General features: G+C 40.5%; 1 long non-coding RNA gene across 1 annotated transcript; it reads right to left on the reverse strand.

The window, feature by feature from the left end:
* Positions 1-1,221: 1,221 nt before the first annotated feature.
* Positions 1,222-4,091, reverse strand: LOC134809615 (uncharacterized). The gene is made up of 2 exons (XR_010155842.1): positions 3,973-4,091; positions 1,222-3,635 (listed from the first exon to the last, which is right to left on the reverse strand). It is a non-coding gene; the product is annotated as an uncharacterized LOC134809615 (long non-coding RNA).
* Positions 4,092-5,860: the final 1,769 nt, after the last annotated feature.

The following is a 5,860-nucleotide window of genomic DNA, read 5'->3' on the forward strand; positions in this document are numbered from 1 at the left end:
ACACCTGTAGTTCCAGCTACTTGGGAGGCTAAGGCAGGAGGATCACTTGAGCCCAGGAGTTTGGGGTTGCAGTGAGCTATGATTGCACCACTGCACTACAGCCTGGGCAACAGAGCAAGACCCTGTCTCTAAATGAATTAATTAATTTAATCAAAGTTAAAAAATAAAGTGAAGAGAAAATCCACAGAATGAGATAAAAATTTGACAAATTGTATATTTGATAAGGGACTTATATCTAGAATATATAAGAAACTATTACAATTCAATAATAAAAAGGCAAACTACCCATTTTTTAAAAAACAGGCAAATGAGCTAAAGAGACATTCTCCAAAGAAGATATGCAAATAACCAATGAGCAAACAAAAAGATGCTCAACAGCATTAGCCATCAGGAAAATGTACACCAAAACCACAGTAAGATACCACTCACACCTTCTAGGATGGCTAAAATAAAAAAAACAGATAACAAGCTTTGGTGAAGATGTGGGTAAATTGGAATCCTCATACACTCCTGGTGGGTGTTGGGAACAAGCCCCTCAAAATCTGGCTGTAAACTGGCCCCAAAACTGGCCATAAACAAAATCTCTGCAGCACTATGACATGTTCATGATGGCCATAACGCCCATGCTGGAAGGTTGTGGGTTTACCGGAATGAGGGCAAGGAACACCTGGCCTGCCCAGGGCAGAAAACCACTTAAAGGCATTCTTAAGCCACAAACAATAGCATGAGCAATCTGTGCCTTAAGGACATGCTCCTGCTGCAGTTAACTAGCCCAACCTATTCCTTTAATTCAGCCCATCCCTTCGTTTCCCATAAGGGATACTTTTAGTTAATTTAATATCTATAGAAACAATGCTAATGACTGGCTTTGGCAGGTGGGAATGTAAAACGGTGCAGACGCTTTGGAAAATGGTTTGACAACTCCTGAACCAGTTAAATATAGTTACCATATGATCTAGCAGTTTCACTCTTACATATATACCCAAGAGAAATGAAAACATATTTCCACTGTCCACACAAAAACTTGTATACAAATGTCCATTGCGGCATTATTCACAATTGCCAAAAGGTGGAAACAACCCAAATGCCCATCAGCTGATGAATGGATAAATAAAATGTGGTATACTCAATATTTTTCAGCAATAAAAGGAAATGAGGTACTAATGTAGGCTACAACATGAACCTTGAAAACATGCCAAGAAGCCAGTCACAAGGACAAAATATTGTGATTCCATTTATATGAAATTTTCAGAATAGACAGATCTATAGAGAGAAAGTGGATTAATGGTTTCCTGGGGCTGGGGAAATGGGGTGATCAGGTTGGAGGTGAAAAAGAACAAACTCTTGCTACATGCAACAGTGTAGATGAATCTAACAGACATAGTGTTGAGTGAAAGAAGCCAGACACAAAATAGTACATACTGTATGATTCCATTTATACAAAGTTCAAGAACAGGTAAAACCATTCAATGGCGAGAGTCAGCAGCTGTTACCTTTTGGGGTATTGGCTGGGAGTAGGAATAAGGCAGCCTTTTGTGGTTTTGGGAATGCTCTATTATCTTAATCTGGAAGGTGGGTACAAGAGTGAGTGTGAGTATGTATGTTTGTGAATACATCTATGTTAAAGAATTCATTTAGTTGTACACTGAATATTTGTTCACTTTACTATGTAAGTTCAAGCACAATAACAAAAATTGTATAGATAAAATAAAACGTGCTATCCCACCAATCTAGTTAGCTTGGGAACTTCCCTATAACTGAAGCAAACTGGATCAAAATGCTTCTCTCCTCTTCTCCAGGGCCACATAGTCTGCATATTTTTAACTTTTCCTCTTCATGACTGCCTTCGATTGTCACTAACTGATTTCAGAGAAACCTTGAGGCAGAGAAACCTTGTGGCTTCAGGGAGTGCCGGAACTTGGACCTTTAGGTCTCAGAACCCCTCTAAAAAGGTTTTCCTTTATGGCTGAGGCCTCTTTCTCTTTCCAATTGAAGGCTTATCAGGAAGGAGGGTTCCCAGGAAGCAAGCTGGGCAGGCCTACGTATTTGAAGTCTCAAAGAGTCATATAATTAAAACTCCTTTGTATTGCCTGGGTTTTCCTCTCATTATTCAGTAACCACACCCTTTTTATAACATTTATGATGTTACCTGCACATATACTCACTGGGAAACAACGTGAAGTTAAGCCTAGATCTGTGACTAACACCATAAAAGCAAAACAATCGCTCTACCTCATGGGAGTGCTGCTAAAAAGACACAAAGGCATATTTTAAAATATTTACATTAAGAGCAATACCGTAACAAGATAACATAGATGAAAACTTCATAAACTGAAAGAGGTCACACAAATGACCAAGACATAGTTTTAATTATATCATGGAAATCTCCAAAAATTATGGTCATCTATAAAGTAAGTGAAAGCACTGGAACAGCTTCCTCCAAATGAGCCTTGTAAATGGATCTATTAATAACACACTCCACTCTTAAACCTGAAAATAAACCAAGCCAATATTAAGTGAAAAGTAACCTCTGGTAAAACTGACACACCACTTTAGGTAGCTGCAGCCATGCAAAAGTTTGATATCAAAGTATCTGAAAAGCATAGCATTCACCAGTTGTCGAAGCACCGTTCCGGGACTTGCAGCATCAGCTTCACTTGAGAACCTGTTAGAGATGCACATTCTCGGGCCCCAACCCCGGCCCACTGAATCAGAAATTCTGGGAATGGGGTCCCCAGCACTCCAGGTGTTTTTGTTGTTGTTGTTTTTGGTTTTTCTTTTGAGACGGAGTCTCACTTTGTCGCCCAGGCTGGAGTGCAATGGCGCGATCTCGGCTCACTGCAAGCTCCGCCTCCCGGGTTCACGCCATTCTCCTACCTCAGCCTCCCGAGTAGCCGGGACTACAGGCGCCCGCCCCCACGCCCGGCTAATTTTTTGTATTTTTAGTAGAGACAGGGTTTCACCGTGTTAGCCAAGGATGGTCTTTATCTCCTGACCTCGTGATCCGCCCGCCTCGGCATCCCAAAGTGCACTCCAGGTTTTAATTACCCCTCGGGTGATTGTGGTGCACGCTCAAGTTTGAGAACCTCAGCTGTACCCAATTACTTTAGGTGGGCAAGTGCTTTCTAGAAGATCAAACACTTCAAACACCTGGCTTCAGCTCATAAGCACGGGAAAAAAGCTCTCGGTCCTCCTCCTTGTTCTCCGCGGGGTTTGTAGTATGAATCTCAGGTCACAAACTCGGACTATCACCTTAATTCAGACCCTCCCTCCCGGAGTGATCTAGGTCGTGTGTCGTCTCTCCTTCTCCGCTGTTGCAGCACAGATGGAAATGGAATGGGTCTCGCTTGCAGTCTGTCACGACCTCCACTGACTTCTTCAGGGTGGTCGTTCGCGGTGGTCCTAAGGCGCTCTCATCCTCCACACCTCGCTGGGGTACCGGCGATCTCCTCCAAAGGGTCGCCCCAAACCCCGGCCGCGCCACCCCCAGCTCCAGGGGACCAGCAGCTGGCAGCTCCGCTCTCCCACCCTCAACAATGCCGGGTTTCCTCGCTTCTCCGGCTTTTACAAGAGGTCGGGAGAACGTTTGAATTGTGGTTGCTTCTTCTTTGAATCTTGCAACATTCCTGAAAGCCCTACGGAACCGAAATTTGGAGAGAACACAAATAACAAGTCTAAAAATTATCTTGCCACAGGATAGTAGGTGCTTCCTACCATTACCTAAGTAATTTGACACCATATATTATTTAATACACTTCAGGGTTATACATAAAGGTAAAATGTGATAGCTTGCAACTAATAATTACAGCAATAAGCAAACACATGTTTTTCCTCTTTAGTTTCGCTTTTTAAAATTATCAAATTATTTTTATGGACATAGTAATCAAAATAGAAACAATTTAGCCTAGGAAATTTAGCAAGACTCCATCTCTACAAAAAGTTAAACAATTACTTAGGTGTGGTGGCTGGTACCTGTAGTCCCAGCTACTCCGAAGGCTGAGGTGGGAAAATTGCTTGAGCTGGGGAGGTAGAGGCTACAGTGAGCTGATCACACCACTGCATTACAGCCTGGGCAACAGAGACCTTGTCTCAAAACAAGCAAACAAACAAATATATTAGACATTTTTAAAAAACACCCACATAACCCTATCACAAAAAAATCCACCAAGCTAATATTTTCATATTCTTTTCCCATTTTAGTATGTATATATCAGTACACATATTTTATGTCCTGCCCTTCTCACTTATTATTGATTTCCATGTTACCAAGTCACCTTGTTTCCATATAAGCTTTATGAAATTAATTTACAGGAACTACATGACACTGATTATAATATGCACATATCCTTCAACCTATTATTTCCACTCCTCAGATTCTACTTAAGTATTCAGAGCAAAATTATCAGTCTTTTCTCCCCTGTAAGTTTTTCATTTCTTCCCACATTTAGAGGAAACAGAATGCTTTCCACATCTTACTGCACCCCCTGGCTCTCTTCTGCTCAGTAACAGCAACTGTCTCAGTCAAGCGCCTCTCTGTGGAACACTGCTGTTCCTTCACAGACAAAGCCATAAAATCAGTGAAAAGCAGAGCCAGCTGCTCGCCCACTGCTAGAGGAAGAGGTCATCTCTCTTGCCTTTTATCCCATCTCAAAACATGTTATCCCTCTAATGCCTTTAGAGTTCCCTGGGCTGGGCATACAGAGGTGTCCCCAAAGTGTTTTCAGAACTCTGATAATATAGGAGCAAAATCTGCTGAATCTTCCTTCCTAGAAACAAAAGTGATAAGGCCCAACCTTGAAATCTAGATGAAAATCCTGAATGTAACTTCATCTTTCAAGTTTCTGCAGTGGTTTCCAAAATGCATTTCACAGGGAGCTGTTTGGCATAGGTCAATGAAGAATGGATTTTCTGTTCCCAGAACCTTAAAATATTTATACTCTGTGCATATCCCAGAAATCAACAATAGCCCCCTACTGCCCATCACCAATTCTTCCATAAATAGATAAAGCACCTAATAGGTAACTCCCTGACAGTGGCTAGAATCAAGTGTTCATTTAATGGCCCCTTAGAGTTTCTCAGAAGTTTCTGGAGAAAATGGGAAGAATGATGTTAAAGTGCAGTCAGGTGTCACTTAACAGGAACATCTGAGAAATACGTCACAATTTCACCATTATGTAAACATCTTATGCTGTACTAAACCTAGATAACATAGCTTACTACACACTTAGGCTACATGGTATAGCCTATTGCTTCTAGGCTATAAACCCATACAGCATGTTGCTGTACTGAATGTGGCAGGCAATTGTAACACAATGGTAAGTATTTGTTTATCTAAATATATATAAACATAGAAAAGTTAAAGCATTGCATTATGACATTACGATGGCTTATGACAGCTATGATGTCACTAGGAAATAGGAATTTTTCAATTTCATTATAATTTTATAGGAGCACCGTCATATATGTGGTCAAATGTTGACCAAAACATTACTATACAGTACCTGACTATAGTTCCTTTGCTTTATCCCTGACTCCTACTCCAAAGTTTGGCTCTATCAACTGAGCAAAAGATAGAGGAAAAAATACTGTTTTCTTTCACTATGAAGGTAAAAAATATAACAAAGTCTTCTCGGAAAAATTCCTATAAAATCCAAGGTTAGAACATTTGGAAATAGCAAAAAAGATTATTGGGTATCTCAAATGGAAAACTAAGCACTATTTAGAACCCACCTTTCAGGTTATCTGATTGTACCTTTCCATTGCTTTTGAATTATTTTACAACTCTGTAAATTGTCAATAAGTGATAACAATGCAAAGTTAGTGTTGTTTACAAAGACATTTTGTTAGAGATCCAATTTTC

The sequence above is a fragment of the Pan troglodytes genome, chromosome 2 (assembly GCF_028858775.2).
Source record: "Pan troglodytes isolate AG18354 chromosome 2, NHGRI_mPanTro3-v2.0_pri, whole genome shotgun sequence".
NCBI classification, from domain to species: Eukaryota; Metazoa; Chordata; class Mammalia; order Primates; family Hominidae; genus Pan; species Pan troglodytes.